A 24639-nucleotide genomic window follows, 5' to 3' on the forward strand; every position below is an offset into this window, starting at 1 on the left:
CTACTCCAGCACACCCACTTCTTAATTCTTTTATTTTTTTCTTTCAACTATAGGAATTCTGACATTTGAACCTCACTCAGTGTGGGTCATCACTTTTTTCAGGTTTCTAGGAGTCATCCTTGCAGCAAGTTCACATCACCTCCTGGGGTCTTTGCTAGGGTATTAAATCCTGTTTCTCGGGAGAGTACTCCCACAATGTTAAACTCTCCCTCATCCAATTTGATGTTCTTGCCCTCTTAATCAAATACCGTAATTAGCACCATACCTTTTAGCCCCTGCCATACCTAACTTTCACAGCTTCTTTGGTATATAGATAGTCCCTTTCATCCCTTATTAGGCCCAGAATGTCCCAGCTAGGTTTTGCCGTGACTTAAGTTGAGTCCAGAGGAGGAGGTAGAGGCAGATCCTGGGTGGGAGTCATGTCATCTTGCAGGAGAGAGAGCTCTTCATGGTCTTCAAGCCAGGAGGTAGTATTAGCTGTTAGTAGGGAGTATTAGTCCACTAGTGAGAGTTCAGAGCATTCAGAGAAGCCTAAGGAGTCACGATTATCAGGGACACCAACCCAGATGTTTCCATCCTAAGTGTCAGGGTCCCAGATTTTTGCAGGACCCTGACTGCGAAATAGCAGACTTGCCTTTTCTCAGAATTTAATCTTCTTTGGAGGTTGGTGGTATAGATTGAATGTTTATGTCCTTTCAAAATTTATATATTGAAACCAAATCCCCAGTTTGATTGTATTTGGAAGTGGGGCCTTTGAGAGGTAATGAAGCTTTCATAGGTGCCATTAGTGCCCTTATAAGAGAGGCCCCAGAGAGCTCCCTTGCCCTCTTCTGCCATGTGAAGCCACAGGGCAAAGGTGGCAGTCCGTGAATCAAGAAGCAGACACAAAATCTACCTGTGACTTGACCTTGGACTTTCCAGCCTCCAGAATGTGAGAAATAAATGCTTGTTGTTTATATGCCACACAGTCTCTGTTATTTTTGTTAAAGCAGCCTAGATAACTAAGATATTTGGCTGCTCTTATGATGAAGTTCTGATCCTGGACCTAAGCTTTCCCTGCACATCAGTGCATGAGAGGAGAGTGTCTTCATAGTTTACCCTTTTCATATTTGGCTTTCCATTGCCTGTTAATTGCTCTCAGACTTTTATTATCTTTTCTAGAATGTCACTCAAGCTTAGAATAACCTCTGGAATTTATTGTCTTCATGATTACTCTCCCCCATAGTTTTCACAACCTCTGGTATATTGTACCACTCAATGCACTCCATTCAGCCTGTATACCATTCCAGTTCACGTCTGGTGTCCATTTTAACAAGTGGATACTCGCCTTGTACCAGATACTCAGTTCTTCACCAGTGGCGATTAGGTCTTCACTGACAACCAGGCAGTGAGTGTGTGATTCATCTCCAAAACCCGTTCTTGCCAGGTTCTTTTTCCAGTCATTCCTGGTCATGATGGACCCAAGTTGGGTTTCCAGGAATCTCTGAGACAATTTGGGAATTGGGAAACTACAGCAGGAATCACACCTCTGGAAGAGAGGGGAAGGGAACACAACTAGGTAGAGGAGGTGCAAGGTGCAATGTTGCCAAACCTGCAGGACCTGCTGCAGCTAAAATGGCACATGAGAGCTATACAGAGTTCAACTAGAAAGACTGGGCTCTTCACATCAGTCAGTTATTGGATATGATCACCACCCTGGCAAGGGCCATGTTTTGGGGCAAGAAGGCTTTGCAGCTGAAGTAGTCCCTGAAGGGGCAATTGGCTAGAGGCTTTATGCTGACACCACTATCTGCAGCTCAGACAGCAAATCCTCTAGTGAGGGGAGATCTGGGCAGCAACCCCAGCATTCACCACAGAAAATATTATAGCCCTTACTCCGCCCCCCCTCACCATCCTTCATCTTACTTCCCAGGTTCATTGCTAACTCATTCTCTCTTGCCGCTCTCCGTCTCTGCCATCTTGGTTTCTCATCTATTAAATGGGAGTGACAATCCATCCCTTCCTTGCCTCTTTCCCATGATTGTTACAGGGTTCAAAAGGGATAACGGATAGGAAAAGGCTTTGTAAACTACAAACTACTTTACAAATGTTCTTTAAGTATTATCATTACAAACTTTCAAGATTATTCAATATCGGTAAAAACAAACAAAAGCATGGTCTCTGTTTCTGCATTAATCTTCTATTAAAACTACCTAATTTCTTTGGTTGATAGTTAATATGTTTTTGTTTGTTTGTTTTTTGTTTGAGAGAGAGAGAGAGAGACAGCACGGGGGTCTGGGGCAGGGGCAGAGGGAGAAAGACTCTCAAGCACACCCCCCGCTGAGTGTGGAGCCTGACTCGGGGCTCAGTCTCACAATCCTGAGATCATAACCTGATCATGACCTGAGCTAAAACCAAGAGTTGGACTCTCAACTGACTCAGCCACCCTGGCACCCCTGATAGTTAATGTTTTTAACCCTTAGGGATTCTGTTACTCCTAAACATGTTGATCAAAGATACCAGATTTTTTAAAAGCTATTTTGAGTATAAGAAAACTATGTTTATACTTTACCTTGGACACCAAACCCTCAGTAACTGATAGTTGGTGATGACAATGAGGGGGCACATGTGGAGTGAAGGAAGGGACTGCTATTTACGGAGTTATTTCTATTTGCCAAATACCATGTGAGGTGCTTCCCATGTTGCCTTTTCGACATCAACCTCAAGAAGTTGGGAGTGGGGTCTTCTAAACTCTAGGTCAAACAGCAGGCTCTTTATTTTCATTTTTGGATGCTCTGCTGCGTCCTTTAAGAGACAAGAAGACCCACAAATCCTGTCATGCCATTCCTGATGTACAGATTTTGAAGTCAGTGCTCGCTTCATTTCTTGGAAAAATGTAGGTACGTCTGCAGAGCATAAATCTGTAAAAACACAAAATTAATACATCATATCCATCTTCAAAGTATCCACATTTGGGAATTGGGAAACTACAGCAAGTATTTTTCCTGCAACAAATCAGAGACTAAGCCAGACACTGAAGCCCCAGAATGCACCTGTGTTCAGCAGTTCTATCTGGGGAGTAACCCGGCATGATCTACTGCACTGGCTCTTTCAAAGAGAAGCCTCAGAAGGGAGGAGAAGAATGTCTGAGGGTTTGTCTGGGGAAAAATAAAAGAAATAATTGTTCTAAAAAAAGGAGAAATTGGTATTTCACTGGCAGCCCAAGTTGCTCAGGAGCACTTTAAACTTCTGTAGCTGGTATCCTTCATCTGAAAATCACCAACTTGTTTAAAAATTCCTCATCTGGGGATTCAGCTGCCTGCAGTCACACAACCTGAAACCGAGTGTGTCTAGATACTCATATGTCCTCAGCAGGGGGCCCTGGGGTCCTCGGGTGTGCTCTGTCCAGAATTCCTCCTACCAACATATGTATGGGAAGCAGTCGAACAAGAAACTCATTTTCAACACAACTTATCAGCGATTGAGTAAAAGGAGTCGCGTGGAAGTGAGGTTGTGCTGTTGTGATTTCATTGAGCCCCAGGGCATATGGTAATGGGGCGGGGGAGGGTGCTGCCCCCAGACAAAGCACAGTGCCATACTCTACACTGTCCCTGATTCTGTTTCCCTTAACACAGAGGTAAAATGATCCTGTCTGAAAACCATGCAAGTGGCATAGTGCATAGAGCTTTGGGGTGTGTGTGTGTCTGTGGGTAATGTGTCTAAAGCCTTCCTTCCAAATTGAGTTTGGTTTAATGTCTTTGTGTCTGCACCTACAGTATTTAATTTCTCTCTCCTCTTATTTACTCTTCGTAATTGTACTCTTTCTCTGGTAAAGCGTCTTGGCATAGTTGCAGGGATGAATGGCATTGTGGAAAATAAAGCTGAGTTATCTGTAGTAATAATAATAAAGCAGCTCAGAGAGAGGCTTAGCAGCACCTGGCATGGTAGGGGGTTGGGTGGCAGGCAGTGTGTACTGGAAGTCAGGGACCTGAGGACTCCTCCTCATCCTACCATGATACCAGTCGGTGGCTTTAGCCAAGTCATTTGTCCCCCTTGAGTCCCTATTTCTTCATTGGCAAGATAAACGGATTGCAGGTGGTCTGTGAGCTTGCTTTCTGCCTCAGCAGATTCTCATCGGCATCATTTTGCAGAAGTCTTTGATTCCCCCCTCAAATGTTTGCTTAAATAATGATTCCAGATTTCTAGCCTGGTGACCAGGTGAAGGGTAGGAATACTTTCAGCTGTATGTGATACAAAGTAGCAGTGATTTAAGGCTTGATGAGATTTGTTGTGATGAAACATGGAGCAGGTGGTTTGGGAAGGTAAGATTTGCTTTTTGGATCCATGTTACCATCATTATCCAAAGCACTTTCTTCACGTTTGAAGCTATAGTTGGGTGGTGTCTATCTCGTGAATTGACTCCTGTGTTATTATTATTATTATTATTATTATTATTATTATTATTATTATATTACTTTAACTTGGTTTTGTCTCTTATCTGTACCTAGCTCTGTCTACTTTTGCCTTAGAAAATAATTGCTTTGATATTGGTTGAGTTACACCAGCTTCATGGTAAATCTTATTATGAATCTTTCTATATATTTATATTTAAGGCTTACAGCTGGGTTTTATGGCACATGGCTGGGTTTTAGCTATTTTATTCACCTGGCAGTATTAATCTCTTACATGTAGTATTTAGCTAATTGAAAGGATGTAACTACTGGTAGATTTAAATTTTAGCTACTTCTTACTATTATTTTTTCTTTCTGATTAATCTGTTTTATGCTTCTATTCCTCTCTTGGTTTCTTTTAGAATAATCAAGTATTTTTAATATTGGATTTTTCCTCTTCTAACTGGTTAGTTATATAGTTTTTTAGAGATTACAACATTTGTCATTGACCAATTATTGTCTAAAACAAGTTATTACCTCTTCTGGCTATTATGTTAAATACTACGATTTACCCCTCTGCCTTTTGTATTATTGCCATGTATTTGATTTCCTTTTAAACCCCAGGAGATATTACTTCTTTTTTTTATAAAGTCAGTATTTATTTATACTCACCACATTCTACCCTTTCTGTTGCTCTTCGTTCCTACATCCCCTGTTTCCTTCTGGCTTCATTTTCCTTCTCCCTGCATAACTCACTTTGCTATTTCTTTTTAGAGCAGATTTACTGGTGGCGAATTATCTTAGTTTATGTTTGTCTTTAAGTGTCCTTGTTTCACTTTTAGTTTTGAAGGATAGAATTCTAGATTGTCAGTTCTTTCTTTCTTTCAGCATTTTAAAGATGTCATTCTGTTGCTTCTTGGATTTCATTGTTTCATTCGAGATGTAATCTTTAAGTTTTATTGTTGTTTTATTGAAGGTAATGTATCTTGTTTCCTGACTGTTTTTATGATCTTTCCCTTTATTTTTTTCTTCCTCTCCTGTACTTAGGTGTGGTTTAGGTTTATATTTATGTTGACCTGTCTTTTAGGTCGCTGATCCTGTCTTCTGCTTTGCCTCATCTGGTATTTAACCCCTATAATGATTCTTAACTTCAGATTTTGTATATTTTATAATTTCCATTTGTTTCTTTATTTAACAGACTCTATTCTCTGGTGAAATTGCAAGTCTTTTATCTGTCTTCTGCATCTTTTACCTTTTACGTTGACTAAATTAACTGTAATTCTATTAAAGTTCTTTTCAGCTAAGTATCGTGTCTAAACTATGCATGGCTCTGTTTTTAGTGGGTGTGCGTGCACACTTCTTGGTTTTCAGTCATGTGGTTCGAGCTTGCCTCAGGCCAAGTAGTCTCGCATTGAATACCAAACACTGTGTATTAAAATGTATGTAAGTCCCAGATTATTTTATCTTCCTCCAGAAGAGAGAGACTCGTCTCGCTGCCAGGCAGAGAGAATGGTAACTGATATCCTTCCTTAATCCAATAAGGACCGAATCAAGGCTAGTATCCCTAGTGAGGCCCAGTCTCCTTCTAGCTCACCCTAGCCCTTCATGGTTTTCAACCAAGGGCCTGGTGTGTTCTTTAAGACCCTTCCTTTTGGTGGGCACTGAATTCCAATATTTCTTTCATGAAACTCTTGACTGCTTTACTCTGCTTAGTTTTCTCACCCTCTCTGCATCAGCCCTGGAATTCAGCAAATGTCCTTAAGGGAAAAGTAGCTGCATGCTGAAGTTCGTCTTCCCCAGTCTCAGCTCAGACCTCTGCCAGTTTCTCTGTTCACTAGCAGCAGTTGGTACAAATCCGGAATCTAAACCTCTTGGCCAAGCTCAGAATCACTAAATGCCCTCAGAGTACCCATGGCAGTAGAATTCAGCTTACCTCTCTGAGGTCTTCCCCTTTGCAGAGTTTTAGCCTCTACAGTTCTCATAAGCCTCACTAGGCATCCAGCACCTTTAGCCAGATGATTGTTGTATTTTCTCTGCAATTTTTAGCTGTCACCAGTAGGATCATGATCTGACACAAGCTGCTCCAACCATTCAACGGAGGAAGTCCTTGCAGTCCCTTTACATCCTTCTGTCAGGCTTACACTGAGGACTTCTCACCCTTGTGCTTTTTGTCTCCCGTTTGCAAGCTGACATACTACTTACACTGGTCATCTTGCACTCGAGGATGAGATGGCTAAAAAAGAATCCTCCCTTTGTATTAAGAAAAATCACACTCAGAAGCCTTCGAGCATGCTTTTCCAAGTACCTCAAATACAATAACAGGTCACGTGTTCACTTTGGTTTTGAGGGCATCTAGAAAAGTGAGTACTCTGCAAAGGGAAGAGAAACTGCCATTATTGGTTTATACCAGTACTGGTTTATTTTCTGGGAAAGGCACTTGCCCATCTCTTGCAAATCAGCTTTCTATTATGAAAGAAGAAGGGTGGCATTGAATGGCCTTTAGGTAAAAAATCACATCCTATTTCACTGTGGTTAAAAGAGATGGGAATATAGACAAAGGAACATAGTGCGTGGTCAGAGTCCTGCCCCTTGAATTAAAGATACTCATTTTGGGTGCTCTTGGGTGGCTCATATGGTTAAGCGTCTGCCTTCGTCTCAGGTTATGTTCCCAGGGTCCTGGGATCAAGCCCTACGTCGGGCTTCTGGCTCAGCGGGGAGCCTGCTTCTCCCTCTCCCTCTGCCTCTCCCCCTGCTCATGCTCTCTCTCTCTGTGTCTCTGTGTCTCAAGTGAATAAATAAAATCTTAAAAAAAAAAAGATACTCATTTTGGATTGGGTGAGTGGAGAGCTAAAGATAAGTGTGCGAAACTGGTTCTTCTCTTTCCCTTATTGAGTTACATGTCTGCTTGTGTGCCCTACAAGATACAGTAAGGGTCACTGTGTCCCATCATCTTCGTGGTTAACAGGTCGTCATACAGAATGGATTCAGCTGCTCTTTGTTGATTTGAAAAAAACTTGAAAGATTGGAAAGGATTTGGGCTTTTCTGGAGAAAAGTGCAACAGTTAAAGTAACAGCATGAACGGGTATGTGTGTGTATGTGTGTGCACTAGGAGTGAGCAGTTGTGAGTGTAGAGTGTGTGGGGGCTGGACACTGTGCAACGACCTAGCTCTGACAGAAAGTCCCTGTTAGTGATAAATGAGGACCTACCTGCCAGGGTTGAGCTTTTAAGAGCTTTTATACAAATAGGGTATGGAATGATAGGTATTTCACTGGGCAGAAAAGGAAACCAAAGGAATAAGAAAGGAGCCAGCCCAAGGTCACGGTATCTAAAGATAGAATCTGTTACATAGTCCAGACAGCAACGACATCTCTCCAATCTACCATTAAAATAAAATTCCTCCCAGTGAATTTTTGGGAGGTTTGAAAGACATTCTTTGACCTAGACACCAGATAAGTTATACACAGCTGAGCTCCACTTAATTGCATAATGAATGAATCAACTACTTTAAATCACTTTGCAAAATCCCTTCCACTATCACATTTCCTTCCTTGTTACCAATACCTGTTAAATGCAATCCTCGTAGAGAAATAATTCACTTTGTTGTATTAAAAAATGCCCAATTGGAGTCCTTTAAGTGTTGCAGTTCTCAATTATCTCAACCCAAATCCACTGTGAAGTGATAATTAGGGGCTAAAAGCTAAACCGATTACTGCAAAATTTTCTCCTGACAGCCATTTAATAGCTAATCAGGTGTTAAATCCCCAAATTATGCATTTCTCAGCAGCACACAGATCACAATAAATTTTAAAAGTTTGAAATTATCAACTTGTCTTTCACAACTTTGCCCCAACCCACCACAAGGAAAGAAATTACCAATTTAGAGGATTAAAAATCCTTGACAATGTATTCTGTTTCTCTATGTAGAATGTTTGTTTTGATTAATAATGACTCTTAAATCCAAATTCTGGCCATAGATCATGTCATAAGACCTGCTTTTGCCCAGGGAAAGATACCATGTATTCTTGGACTCCACATGTTAGGGTTGTCTGATTTGCATATAGATGGAACCTACCACCAGATGGGTGGAAGTCGTGGCTCTGGTATGTGCTCTAATGGTCTATCAGACCAACATGTAGAGCTTTACTGACTTTGAACACCCTGAGTTCTTAGATCTGTATGACACATACATGCTCTTGCTACAGGAGTATAAGCTGTCTTACTACTATGCTAACATTGCAGTGTTAAGTCTATGGCCAGAGATTCTGGATTTCACTCTGACAAGACCACTTACACCATAACCAGTCCACAGTGACCGCTGAGGCAACTACCCGAGAAAGAGTATATCGATACCCATATGGTGGTTAATGGACCATCACAGACACTCGTGTGGATCCTAAGGTCCGGTGGCCTTATATCCCTACCCTAATAAAATGGGGGTGGTGTGAATTAATAGAAAGGTATTTTTATTTAGATCCATGAGGTAGTTTATATGTAAAATAGTTTTTGTGTTAACCACATCTAAAAGATTATTAGTAATATACACAGTCTACTTGTGATCATTTTCCACGTTGTACATTAGAGCCAGCTGAGTGAAGGCAGCACATCTCACTCTAGGCCTGTGTTTTTTTGTTTTTTTTTCCCCTCAACCCAGTGAGATTTTGCTCCCCAGAGGACATTAGGCAATATCCGAACACATTTTGTTACCAAAACTGGAGGGAGGATGCTCCTGGCATCTGGTAAGTAGAGGCTAGGGATTCTGCTAAACATCGTGCTGTGCAAAGGACAGCCCCCCATCAACAAAGGAATAGTGGGCTCATCATGCCAATAGTGCCAAAGGTGAGAAATCCTATCCTCAGTCTTAGACCCCCATAACTCTGACCGTCCAAACACACCATATGTGTTTTCTCCAAGGCTGTTTGGACAGGTATGGGGGGTAGGAGGGCATGGGAATGATGTGCTATAGATCTTCTTTTGAGTCTCCATTCTATTCCCCATCTTTTAAAATAACATATAATGCTGTCTAGTTCCATCATGTTCTCCTATATGTTTCTGGGCTTTATTAACTGTCTTAATGATTTACCACAATGCCTCCTCACTGCCTAGGTACATTTTTAGTTTAATTACATATTTCCATATTCATTTAGCAAGTAATTGTCAAAAAGACTATTGTGTGCTATGTATGGGCCCTGACTTCATGGATCTTAATCAGACATTAGTGGTCAATACCAAGAAAGATGTGATAAAGATAAAAGTTAAGAAAACAGATGTATATACCAGATCACTTATGTTTGAGGATTTTTGTTGGGAATTATTTTATTTGGACTGAGACCATCTTGGGGGAATAAACGGAAAGAGTCCTATCAAAGGTTACAAACTGAACAATGACCAGTTGAAAGGAATGGCTTTAGAACTAGGACTGTTTACTCTGTGGAGGGCAAAGCCGAAGTGTGAAGCCATCAACTCATATTTCCCAATAATTCTCTTCTTTAATTTCTTTTCTGATCCAGACAGTATGTGCTCTCAATTTTGAAGTCAAATAGTAATCACTAATAAACAGTGTTTCCCTGACCATCGTCTCCATATCTTGACACATGATCACCAAAAATCATTCATATTTGCTTATTTTACCTGTTTCTTTTGGTATTTAGCATGATATTTCTAAATAAAATGCTTTTAAAACTTTTTTTTTGTTTTTTTTTTTTTTCCTTTAAACCCTAGCAGAAGGAGCCTCATACTTTACAGGGCTCTACATGTCACAAAGACTCAAGAGCAACCTGTTATAAAACACACAGTCCCCTCTATCACTGAGGATCTGAAACTCAGAAGCCACACAACACATACTATTGTTCTAATCAGTGTCAGTCGTGGCCTGCACGACTCAGGCCCTAGGGAAGCACTTCACAGTTCTTTCCCTGTGCCCCCAAATCAAAAAGCCTGACATGTGGTGAGTTGTGACACCCCTGATGCACAGACATCACTTCACAGTGTGGCAATGATTTGCGTGGCAAAAGCTTTTAGAAAAGAGAAAGGACCAATTAATTAACTTGCCAAGACCTTCCCCTCAGGTTCTTAAATAAAGAAGATTAATTTTTCAGGTATTCCTAAGGTCCATTTTCTCGTTTCCAGTTCATAGTTTCATAAGCAATCACAAATTAGCACAGTATCCACAACAATTGCAGTTGGCAACTAAGGATTATTTTGAATTATTAAATAATCTATTTTATTCTTCATCAAATTTCAGAAGCTTTTTCAAAAAATTAAGAGGCTTTTTTTTTAGAACAGTTGTAGATTTGCAGAAAAATTGAGCAGATAATATAGAGAATTCCATATAACCCCCTCTCCCTCACACATTTTCCTCTTATTAGCATCTTGTACTCATGTGTCCCATTTGTTATAATTAATAAGCCACTACTGATTTATTATTGTTAACTAAAGTCCATAATTTACATTAAATTTCATTGTGTTGTAAAGTCCTATGGGTTTTGAAATATGCAAATGTCATATCCACTATTAGAATACCAAACAGAATCATTTTCCTACCCTAAATATCTCCTGTTCTTCCCCATTTCATCTCTCCACCTGCCCCTCAGTCCCTGGCAACCATTGATCTTTTTTTTTTTTTTCTTTGACTCTACAGTTTTGCCTTTTGTAGAATGTTATATCGTTGGAATCACACAATATGTAGCGTTTCCAGTCTGGCTTCTTTGCTTAGATATGCACTTTGAGTCTCTTCTATCCCTTTTGTGGATTGATAGGTCTCTTTTCTTTTTTAATTTCCAAATACTATTCCATTGTATGCATACACAACAGTTTGTTTACTCATTTACTTATTGAAGGATATCTTGGTTGCTTCCAGTTTTTGGTGATTATAAATAAAACTGCTATACACATTCACAGGTTTTGTCTTTTCACACATTATTTATTTTTTTTTAAAGATTTTATTTATTTATTTGAGAGAAAGAGAATGAGAGATAGAGAGCACGAGAGGGAAGAGGGTCAGAGGGAGAAGCAGACTCCCTGCTGAACAGGGAGCCCGATGTGGGACTCGATCCTGGGACTCCAGGATCATGACCCGAGCCGAAGGCAGTCGCCCAACCAACTGAGCCACCCAGGCACCCCTTCACACATTATTTTCGTCAGATACTTTTCTGCCTCCTTTTGGAACACTCACTTCCATTAAGGATTCTGATTACATGCATGCTAGACAGCTTTTACTTCCCCACAAGCCTCTAAAGCTTTGTCCAGTTTTCTTCCGTTTTTTTTTATTTTCTCTGATCTTCAGATTGGATGATTTTATTGCTCTGTCTTCAAGTTTACTGATACATTCTTTTTGAATCACAAAAATGCCATTAAGATAATTTCACTCACCATAGAGAATTTTTTTTTGTTGAATTTATTTTTGTAAATTTTATTTTATTTTATTATGTTATGTTAGTCACCATAAGGTACATCATTAGTTTTTGATGTAGTGTTCCCTGATTCATTGTTAATTTTTAAAATTTCAGTTTTACTTTCAACTCTAGAATTTCTATTTAGTTCTTTTTTAGAGTTTCCATTGCTTATTTGAGACTTCCTTTTATTCACTAATTAATGCCATATTTTCTTTAAATATTTTGAACATACATTCTTTTCATCCTTTGGTATATTTGTAATGTCTACTAATTCTGTCCGTGGTTTAGCAGTCTTTTCTGCTAAATATGGTATCTGGCTCTACTTGTTGTCTATTTCTGTTGATTACTTTTTCCCTTGGATATGGATCACTATTTCCTGTTTCTCTGCATTCCTGGTGACTTTTGGTTGAGAACTGAACATTATGCTCCAGCAACTCTGTATTCTGTATCATTCTTCTGACAATTATTGGGTTTCTTGTTCTGATGTAACATGTAGTTATCTTATCTGGACTCAAACTGCAAAATCTGACTTCTCAGGCTGTATAACCACCTTATCCTTTTTTCATCTTCCAGCTGCTGTTTTTTAAACGTTAGAATTTCTTCTCTGTGCCTTCATATTTTGACAGTCAATAATTGGAGTAAATTTAAACCAAGATTTGGGATCATCCTCTCCATGGTTCGTTTGCTCTGTGGTTCCCCATAAATTTCCAGTTGCTTCTTCAGCTCCCAAGTTCTTTCCTCTAACATCTCAAGACAATAAGGCTTTCACTTTTTACCATGTGGATTGTGTGTAGTTAGGGAATGTGCTTAGTCAAAGACATAGGAAGTTTGCAAATCTCATGAGGAGCAGTATTATTTTTCAAGTGTAGGCCATCCTCTAGTTTCTGCCTGCTTCTTTGTTGAGCCCCCGGGGGTCTCCTGTGTAAATGTGTAGTTTAGCAGTTAGGCAGAAATTTGGATATCAGCATTTCTAATTCTCACTTCCAAAAATTGTTCTCTTAAATTTCCAACAACTCTGATGATCTGAATTCTGTTGTCTGCCACCTTGAGCTGACAAAGCTGCAATTTTATGTCACCAGAACTGGGATGGGAGTTTGGGGATATCTTTGGGCAACAAAGCTACATAATCACAGTTCTCACCCAGAACACTGGCAATCAAAATTTACTCCTCTCCAGTCTCTGCCTACCACTGTTCATTTTCCAGTGACTTAAAATTAAAGCTTTATTTATAATTCTATCCAGTTTTAAAAATTGTTGTCTGGGATGCCTGGATGGCTCAGTCGGTTAAGCATCTGCCTTCAGCTCAGATCATGATTCTGGGGTCCTGGGATCGAGTTCTGCATTGGGCTCCTGGCTCCCTCTCTCTCTACCTGCTGCTCCCCTGCTTGTGCTCTCTCTCTCTCTCTCTCTGACGAGTAAATAAATAAAATCTTTTTAAAAAATAAATGAAAAAAAAGATAAAAATTGTTGTCTGCTGGAGGTCAGCTTCTTCAAGCCAGTATCATGGGATATCATTCCCATGTTACATTAAAATTTTAATCTTTTTTTAGAGTTTAAAGACAAAAGCATGAAGATAATGATAAATCTATGTCAATAGGCACATATTCCATATAAATGTTACAAGTATGAAGATATAATTTGTGAAAAAAAAAAGCCATAAAGGGCTGGGGAGTGAAGTAATGAATACAGTTTTGATATGTGATTGAAATTGAAAGTTGTTATTAGTTTAAAATAAGTTGTTACAACTTAAGATGTTACAGGTAATCCCATGGTAACCACAAAGAAAACAGAATATATACAAAAGAAAATGAGAAGAGAATTAAAGCATGTTATTGCAAAAAAAAAAAAAAAAGAAATCAGCTAAATGTGAAGGAAGGAAGTAAGGGAAGAAATGAGGAACAAAAAAGCTGAAAGACATGTAGAAAACAATAAAATATTGATAATAAGTCTTTCCTTATCAGTAATTACTTTAAATGTAGATGGATTAAACTGCCTAATCAAAAGACTTAGATTGGCTTAATGACTTTTTAAAAAATCTAGTGATATTCTGTCTACACAGCAAGAGACTCACTTTAGTTCTAAAGACACACATAGGTTGAAAGTGACAGAGTGAAAACAGTCTGTGGGAATTGTAACCAAAAGAGAACAGCGGTGGTTCTACCAGTACCAGACAAAATAGACTTGGAAGTCAAAACTGTTACAAGAGACAAAAAAGGACCTTATATAGAATGATACAAGGGTAGAAGGGTAGAATCACCAAGAAGATTTTACAGTTATAAGTATATAGCGCTAAGCTTAAGAGCTACTAAATATATGAAGCAAACTGACAAAACTGAAGGGAGAAGTAGTTCTACAACAGTAGTCAGAGGTCTCAATTTTCTAATTTCAGTAAAGAATAGAACAACCATACAGAACATCAGGAAGAAAATGGAGGCCATCAGCAATACTATAAATCAATTGGACCTAAAAAACTTACTTCAGGACACTACTCAACAACACCAAAATATGCATTTTTCTTAAGTACACATGTGACATTTTATAGCATAGACCGTATGTTAAGTTACAAAATGTCTTAATAAAAAAATAGAAATCATACAAAGTATTTTTTTCTGGTCACAGTAGAATGAAAGTAGAAATTAATAACAGAAGGAAAAGTGGAAAATTCATAGATATATGGAAATTAAACAACATACTGTCAACCATTGGATCAAAGGAGAAGTAACAAAGGAAATTATAAAATATCTTAAGACAAATGAAACTGAAAACACAAAATACCAAAACTTGTGAGATGCAGAGAATAGTGTGCTAAGAAGGAAATTTATACCTGTAAATATTTACATTAAAAAAGAAGAAAAGTCTTGAATCAACTAGCTTTATACCTTAAGGAACTAGAGGAAGAACAAACTAAATCCAAAACAAACAGATAGAAGGAAATATTAAAGATGAGAGCAGAGATAAACAAAAAAGAGAATGGAAAAGGAGTAGAGGAAATCAAAGCCAAGAGTCATTTCTTCAAAAAGATCAAAATTTAAATATCTTTAGCTTGATTGGCTAAGAAAAAAAAGACTCAAATAACTGAAATCAGAAATGAAAGACATGACATTGCAACTAATAACCACAAAAGAGGGTTTCTAAGAGAACATTATGAACAATTGTACACCAACAAATTGGAAAACCTAGATGAAATGGATACAATGAATAAACTCCTAGCAACATATAACCTATCAAGATAGAATCATGAGGAAAAAAATCATAACAGATCTATAGCTAGTAAGGAGATTGAATCATTAATCAAAACCTCACAACAAAGAAAAGCCTAGGATCAGATGGCTTTACTGGTGAATTCTACCAAATATTTAAAGAGGAATTAACACTTGTCCTTCTCAAACTCTTCCAAAGTATTGAAGAGGAGTGAATACTTCCAAACTTATTCTATGAGGCCCGCATTACCCTGATACCAAAGTCCTACAAAGACACTGCAAGAAAAGAAAAATTAGAAACCAATATTCTTGATGAATATTAGTGGAAAAATCCTCAACAAAATACTAGCAAACTGAATTCAGCAGCACATTTAAAGGGTTACACACCATTAGCAAATGGGATTTATCCCTGGAATGGAAGGATGGTTTAACATATGAAAATCAATCATTGTAACACATCACGTTAACAAAATGATGGGAAAAGAAACAACACATGGTAAACTCAACGTAGAAAAAACATTTCACAAAATTCATTACCCTTTCATTTTAAGAACATTCAACGACCTAGGAATAGAAGGAAATTACCTCACCATAATAAAGGCCATATATGAAAAACCCACAGCTAACACTATACTCAATGCTGGAAGACTGAGGCTTTTTCTCTACTTACGTTGTCCTAGCCAGAGCAACTAAGCAAGAAAAAAGATAAATCTTCCAAAGTGGAAAGAAGAAGTAAAATTATCGCTGTTCACATATAACATAACTTTTTAAGTAAAAAACCCTCAAGATTTCACCAAAAAACAGACCAAATAATTCAGTGAGGTTGTAGAATACAAAATCACACAAAAATCAGTTGCATTTCTATACGCCAATAATAAACAATCCCAAAAGGGAATTAGGAATACAATTTCTTTTATAATAGCATCAAAAAGAAAAAAAAATACTTCTGAATAAACTTAACCATGGTGACAAAAGACTTGTACGTTGAAAACTGCAAGATATTGCTTGAGAAAAAGAAGACACACCTAAGTAGAAAGATCTCATATTTATGGACTGGAAGACTTAATATTGTTATGATGTCAATACTACCCAAAGTAATATACAGATCTAATGCAATCCCTGTCAAAATACTAATGGTGATTCTTGTAGAAATGGAAAATCCATCTTAACATTTATGTGGAACCTCAAGGGACCCTGCATAGCCAAAACAATCTTTAAAAATAACAAAATCGGGGGTCTCACATTTTCAGATTTTAAAACTTACTACAAGGTTATAGTAATCAAAACAATAGTATTGTACTGCATAAAGACAGATACCTAGACCGATGAAATAGCATAGGAAACCCAGGGTAGGGGGGACCTTGCCTATAGGGACAATAATTTGACAGGGGTGCCAAGACCATTCAATAGGAGAAAGGACATCCTTTTCAACAAATGGTGCTGGGAAAACTGGATCCACACGCAAAAGAATGAAATTTGTTCCTTACTTTATACCAAATGCCAAAATTAACTCAAAATAGATCAAAGACCTAAACATAGGAGCTAAGAATATATGAAACTCATAGAAGAAAAGCATAGGGTAAAAGATTCATGGCATTAGATTTAGTAATTTCTTGGATGTGATACCAAAAGCATAGGTGACAAAAGAAAAAAATAGATAAATTGGACTGCATTAAAATGGAAAACTGTGCATTAGGGGACACAGCCAACCAACAGAGTGAAAAGGCAATCTGTGGAGTGGGAGAAAAAATTTGCAAATCATTTATCTGATTAATTTGTAGATTATATACAGAACTTTTACAATTCAGTAACTTCAACAGCAAGAAACCCCCCCATAAAGCTAATTAAAACTGAGTAAAACACTTCAAAAGACATTTTTTCCAAAGATGATGTACAAGTGGCTGCAAGCATATGAAAAGATATTCAGTATCACTAATGATTAGAGTGATGCAGATCAAAACTACAATGTGATAGCACCCTACACTGAGAATGGCTACCATCAAAATCAGAGAATAGGTGTTGGTGAGGATGTAGAAAATTGGAACCCATGTGTACTGTCAGTAGGAATGTAAAGTGGGATGGCCACTATTGAAAAGTGTATGGTGGTTCCTCATAAAGTTAAAAATAGAATTAGTATATCATCCATCCAAATGTACTTCAAGTATATATCCCAAGAAATTGAAAACAGGATCTTAAAGAGATTCTTGTACATCCGTGTTCATGGCAGCATTATTTGAAATAGAAAAAAACTAGAAGAAATCAAATGTCCTTTAACTGATGAATGGGTACAGAGATGTGCTATATACATACAATGGAATATTACTTAGCCTTAAATGGGAAAAAAATTCTGACACCTGCTACAAATGAATGAATTCTGAGGATGGTATGCTAATGAAATATGCCAGTCATAAAAGATAAGTATTGTACTGTTCCACCTATATGCTGTATTTAGAGTAGTCAAATTCATAAAAACAGAAAGTAGAATGGTAGTTGCCAGAAGCTAGGGGGAGGGGCAAATGGGGAATTGTTTAATGAGTATAGAGTTTCAGTTTTCAAGATGAAGAATTTCTGGAAGAATATTGCATAACTGAGAATATACTTGCAGCTCCTGAACTGTAACACTTGAAAATAGTTATGTTTGTGGTAAGTGTTATGTTTTGTGTATTTTATCACAATTTTTAAAAAGATAATTTTTTTAATATATTCAAACATACTTTTTATTTTTGAGATATCCCTTCTATAATCAACCATTCTCCTGCTCTAGCATAGACAAGCCTCTCTTTGATCTATATCTATTGTCGAGATATCCTTTTATCATTATTCTTATTATTTCTCTGTCTTGAGGTTTTTTTAGATCTTCAGTTTCTGAACCCTATGCCTTTCTTTTATTTCAATGCACTGTGTGGTAGAACTTCTCTAGTTTCCTGAGAAGGGATATATGAAATGTGATTTTTGAGATCTGACATATCTGAATATGTCTTATTTTCCATTCTCATACTTGATCAATCATTTGGCTCCTTATGGAATTCTTGGTTGCAAGCCAGAATTTTGGAAACATTACTTTTTTCTTTTCTTCTTTCAGCAGGATGGTTGAAAATTCCACTGCCATTCTGATTGTTCATTTCTCTTTTGAGATTAAAAAAATATATTTCTGAAAGCTTTGAAGATTCTTTGTTTTTAGTTATGTTGGCCTCAAGTGTTGAAAATTCAGTCAGGTACCTTGGCATGTGTCCATTGTGATGCTCACTCATTGGACCCTTTGATTCTGCAATTTCATGTTCTTCAATTCTAAGAAAATTTCTTAAATTGCTTCTTTAGTAAATTTCATCATTTCCTATATTTTCACTTTCTGGAAATCTTACCACTCACATGTTATTACACTAATTCTCTTGTTTACTTATATTTTCTATTTCCCATCTCTTTGACTTTTTCCTTCCAATTTCTGGGAGATTTCCTCAAGTTTATATTCTTTTTTTTTTTAAAGATTTTATTTATTTATTTGAGAGAGAGAATGAGATAGAGAGAGAGAGAGCACGAGAGGGAAGAGGGTCAGAGGGAGAAGCAGACTCCCTGCTGAGCAGGGAGCCCGATGCGGGACTCGATCCCGGGACTCCAGGATCATGACCTGAGCCGAAGGCAGTCGCTTAACCAACTGAGCCACCCAGGCACCCTCAAGTTTATATTCTAAACGTTCTATTGGATTTCTTCCATTTCTGTTATTATATTTTAATCCCAACTTCCAAAATTTACTTATTTTTAAAAGATTTTTTGTTTTGGGGTGCCTGGGTGGCTCAGTCAGTTAATCATCTGCCTTAGGCACAGGTCATGATCCTGGGGTCCTGGGATCGAGTCCCCTGTCAGGCTCCCCACTGCAGGGACCCTGCTTCTCCCATTCCTCCCTGCTTGTGCTCTCTGTTGCTCTCTTTGTCTGTCTCTCTCAAATAAATAAAATCTTTAAAAAAAATTTTTTTTTTGTTTTATTCCTACTTTTGTACCTTCACTGTTCTGTCTTCTTTCAACAATCTGAGAGTAATAATTACATTTTTGGACTTTTTATTCATTTTGTCTGTTTCCTTCAAGTTCCCTCTGTTAAGTTTGTTTTGTTTCTGGTGGTGTCTGTCAGATGCTTTTCTCAAATGCCTAATGATCCTTGACTGGCCTTTCTTATTTAAGGGTAAGATACTAAATACCTAAATGGAAGCTATGTCTGCATAATGGGGCATATGGATTGGTGAACTCAATTTAGGGTTATCAGGCAGGAACCTAGCTTTTTTTTTAATGTTTTTTTTAAAGATTTATTTATTTGTTTTAGAGATAGTGTGTGTGGGCATGTGTAGGGGCAGAGGGAGAGGGACAGAGAGACTCCCTAAGCAGACACCCGAATGAGTGCGGAATCCAGGGAGGAGCTCAACCCCAGGACCCTGAGATCATGATCTGAGCAGAAATCAAGAGTCGATCACTTAACCGATCACTTAACCGAGCCACCCAAGCACCCCAGGAACCTCGCTGTTTTGCTGAGTGACCACCGAATATCAGAATCTCTTGCTCCATTCCATTTCTCTAAAAAAATCTCCATTCTCCTGTTTGGCCCAGTCTTTTGTGGAGCCAAGTTATGGGAGTTAAGAAAGGAAGAGGGCTAGTGGTGTCAAGTTTCACTTAATACTCCTTTTTTAACCTCTTGGCCTTACTGCTATATTTTGTTCTACCATTCATTACCAAGGTAAGAATCCCTTCCATTCCAGCCCATCCAAAGTGTTAACCTGGAGTCCTCCTCCAGGGTTAGGAAAGGGCAGTTCCCTAGGCTTGTGAGTTGGAGAGATCTTATGGTGCAACTGCTTCTTATATAGATTTTAAATGAATCCTCCTATTTTCAAACCCACCCGTACTCCCCAACTCTTAGCTTGTTCATGTTTCCAGTTCTTCAGTATTTCTGGATTTTGCAGTGCAATTCCTGGTTTCTAGGTCTCCAATACTGTAGGCATAGTCTTTAGTAATCTTTGGTCTTCTAATTCAGCCGCTCAAAGCTATCTGCTTTTTTGCTTGTACAAATTTTATAGTGATGTCTCTTAACTAGTTCTCCTTGATCTTTTTAAATGTCATTTTACTATGACTTGAGGTGCATTAAAAAAAAATAGTACAAGTAAACATTTGCTCATCTGTCATATTTTCACTAATTTCATTCATAAATCACTCTATCTTGGCCTGTCCCCAAGGATAGAATTGTCTATGCTGAATAGTGTTTTTGTTTTTATTATTGTTCATTCATGTTTTCAGCACTTTACTACATACCAGGCATTTTACCAGGCTGAAGGGGACATTCAGGTACATTGTAAGAATAGTCTATTCTTGAGAAACCTATTCCTGCCATTGTTGTGGGAAAATTGTTGCAGAAAATATGCAGCACATAAGTCCCTAGATAAGTTATTGTGCCTTCCAATGCTGATGAAACCTTTGCTTCTCTTAAAGAATAACTGTGTTTCTTCATTCTGTCAATATAAACAATTTACTGTGCCTCACTTTACACCTAGGCTTCCAGGAAGCTCACAGTCAAATGTGAGCTTTTAACTACCTACTTGTAAGTGATAGGCTTTTCATTTCATCTCCTCTTCTTGAATTTCTGTTCTTATACCTGCATTTATCTTGATTTTCAGGTCAAAAAGTTTGTATGAGTTTTTGTTTAAGGATGACTTATATCCTTTGTTCAATAAGATAGCATATGTCCTCCTACCTGCATACCTGCATATGTGGGGGAAAAAAACTGAGTTAATAATGATTAATTAAACACTTCTTGGTAAAGCACTTAAATAGAGTAGACTTTAATTGAGAAACTCAATTTCAAAGAAAATGACAAAATTTTTTCTTCCCTTTAAAGTGCCTTGTATTATTGCCAGGCAGATAGTGGGTCCTTTAAAATATTCCCTAAATGAATGGATCAGTAAAAGAATTTCTTAGAGATTGACTGATTATTGGAATGCTTCGTTACTGCACATAAAAGGATCCCTTTCATTGGCATAAATCAACTAACATTTATTGAGTGCCTTAATTTAATGTCATCTTAAATTTAAAAGACTTATTTCTACTGTTTGAAAAAGAAAAATAAACCTGATGATGTCTCAGTGGCCCTGCCAGCTGTAAGATTTGATGATTTCTGTGATTGTATAGTACTACTGGTTGTTTGGTTTTATATGTTAGAGCAAGTCCCTAAGCACATTACAAGTCAGTAACATCATTTAGACCTTCACCCAGATCAGTGCCTTTAGCTTATGCGGATTGGGTTTTTGTTGTTCTCCGATGTTTCAGAACCATATAAAACAAAAACAAAATCATTCTTGATTGAATGATGTGTGTTCTTAAAAGGTCTGGCTGTGTTTCTGGGTATTAGAATATATAGCCATTCTCTGCGAATCACAGCCATCAGTTCTCGCCAAGTTTTCTAGTCCAGATGCCTCACCCTTCGTAAAGAGAGCAAAATAAAATTTTGTGAGTGTGTGTGAGGTCAAGAGAGTTTCCACACTTAGTAAAATCTATAAACGCTTTGGTCTTCAAGAATATTTTAAACAGGCTGATGGATTCTGTTGTTTTGTTATTGTTGTTGTAAAACTTACTTGCCCTTCTGGTAGGCCCAGTCAGTATTAGCTGGTTCATGACACCTCCAAAGTATTTACACAATACAATGATTTATAATTGAGTTGGGTGGCTTACTTTTTCTCCAAGAGGAAAAGGTGGAAGAAACAAGTTTGACCAAGTAAATGTTAATATTCAGAATGTGATTTAGAGTGTGGGGCTCAGATTGGTTTTCCCATTACACTGAAGGATTACAGAGATGTGCAGAAACACCATTGGTTCATTATTAGTAATGCACACATGCCAGGACATACAGGCAGGTAGAAGGATTGAAAAGCTCTGGATTCCAGAGAGTTTATAGGCTTAAATCACAGAGACTTGACATCAGGCAAATGGAGTTTCTGAGGCTGAACAATAATTTGGAACCAAAGGTATTTGAGAATGCCAGTTATTAAGATAAATTCTTGTCTTAAGATTGCCATGGCAAAGCAACTCCTATAAATGTAGTTATCCCAGTGCTTGCCTTCCATATTTTGAGCTGTCTTTTCCTTTTTTTATTTGAAATAAGCATTTTGGCCAACATAGTTTTACGTTTTACCCACCCATGTGAGGATGGGGGAAATTTGTGATGGAGGTTCTTGGGAAAAAATATATCTCAAGTCTATTAAAAGACAGGTAAGACTCAACTTTGAACAGGATTATATCATTTATTCAAGGATTGGGGCCACTTACACTTCTCTCCTTGACAAGAAAAGGCAACTTGACCCTATCTCAACTTTCTTTACTCTTAGGTGAGGAAAAAAGAGATTTTGATTGATCACTTAATAAATGTTGAAATTTGGGGATGCATTCAATGAAGGGAAGACCTATTCTTGATTGTGATGTGATAGGAGTATTAAAACACACACACACACACACACACACACACACACAGCTTAGATCTTGTTAGTCAAGTACAAGACTGTGAAACTGGAGAAGGCAGCAGCTATACTGTATATTTGGCACTTCTAGTACTGTTGCTTAATGTTTTCATGTCCTATCACTCCAATGGGGTTGCAAACCCTTTAAAATCAGGCACCAGGTATTTACTTCTTTGTTTCCCCCAATGAAAATAACACATGGCCTTACACTCTAATATGAAATATCCTGATACAGGAAGAAAATCTTCAGACCTAAAGGAAAGGGGTTCTGAAATAAGCTACTTCACTATTTATAAAATCAGAAGGTTAGACTAAAGAAAAAAGTACAGGTGGGAGAAATAATCATGTTACGAGGCAAGAAATTCATAGATTCCTATTTTATCATGTTTAGGTCTAGATGAAAAACTGTTTGGGGTTATATACTTTTTCTTTATAAAACCTTTTTTATCAGCAAGATCACAAGCTCTCCTACATAGTTCCATCAGTCTTTTTCCTCCCATGTTTTTACTGAGTTTTGTTATTTCTCTTCACTATTCACCAGAACACTTCTTCAATGCCTAGGTGCATTGTTAGTCTGAGTACATATTTACATATTCATTGAACAAATAACCTTCAAGTGTTGTCTGCTCTGTGCTATGTATAGTCCCTGACTTTCTGTGTTTCAATTGGACCTTAGTGGTAAATACCAAGAAAGAGGTGATAAAGATTTTTTAAAAATTAAGAAAACAAATGCATGTATTGTATCATATATATTCGAGAATCCTGGTGGGAAGTATTCTAGTTAGACTGAAACTTTCTTGGGTAATACATAAAGGAGAATTAATCACATCAAAGAATAAAAATTGGAAAATGACTGATTCGAAAGGAATGATTTTAGAACTGTAATTATTTTATTTACAGAGAAGACTAACATACGATGTCATAAAAGCCCCCAGTGATTTTCTTCTTTCATATGACTTCTCTCTTAATCAAAGTAATATATGCACTCGGTTTTAAAAGGCAAATAATACTGAAAAATAGCAGTTTCCTGTCTGATCTCCCCATATCTTATACGTGATCATCCAAAGAATCCAATTTTATTTTCCTCATTTCTTTGATATTTAACAGTATATCCTGTTCAAGTCTGGGTTAAAAACTGTTTGGGTTATGTATTTCTTTATTCACAAAACGTGTGCTCTCAACCAGATTGCAAGCCACTGGCGTGCAGGGAGGTGGTATTTTCCTTCTCATGGTACCTATACCACCATGCCATGCACAAAGAAGATAGCTATTGTTTGTGGCTTGGTTAAAATTGGCATCCATTCCCAAGGTTTCTCAGAATCCAGGATGGTGGAGTAGAAACTACAGGAAAGACTTGGAATTAATAGAAGACCTTGGTTTGAGTCCTTTGTGATCTGAGGAAGTCACTCTTGCCTCTCTGAGCTTCAGTTCCCATCTTCTGCTTTTCTTCATAGGGCTTTGGAACAGGCAGTCAAATGAAGCTTGCATAGGCACCTGTGAAATGTTCCATAAATTAAGCATTTGTCATTCCTATACTGCCCAATAATACGCCCTATGATGATGGGACTGTATAGCTGTGCTATATAGTATGGTAGCCACTAGCTAGTAGCTACATGTGGATACTGGACACTTGAAATGTGGCTAGGGTGACTGAGAAACTGAATTTTTAACTATATAATTGTAATATAATTTGATTTCAGTAACTGATTTGGCCAGGGAAAACCTCACCCTAATCCTCCAGATTTTACAGATGAGGTAACTGAGACCTAGAGAGGTTATACTGCTATGTCAAGTTCGCATGACTTGTATCTGGAAGAAGTAGAAACAAAATTCATATAAATGATTTTTAATGTAGTAAATTTATTGTTGAAGGATCTGCATAAACTTTCCCTTTATATTATGTTTTGTTTCATTGTAATTAAAGGAGAGTCATCTGTGACAATTAGGGTGGAAAAATCAAAGTGACAGCAAGTTCCTTGGTACTGAGATGAAATGTTTGCACTTAGATTAAATGGGGTTTAGTGACTGGATATGGTGTAAATGTGGGGCAGATAAAATTTTAAGAATACATGGCTTTAATTATAGTTCAGTTGGGAACTTTTCTGTCTTCTTTTACTTAGCTTCAAAAAGAAAAGGGCTCTTAGATTCAATTAAATTTCTCCATTTGTAAATGAGGCCCCTTTGAACCCAAG

The sequence above is a fragment of the Callorhinus ursinus genome, unplaced genomic scaffold (genome assembly GCF_003265705.2).
Source record: "Callorhinus ursinus isolate GAN/ISIS: 27379988/994484 unplaced genomic scaffold, GSC_fseal_2.0 scaffold28, whole genome shotgun sequence".
Lineage (NCBI taxonomy): Eukaryota > Metazoa > Chordata > Mammalia > Carnivora > Otariidae > Callorhinus > Callorhinus ursinus.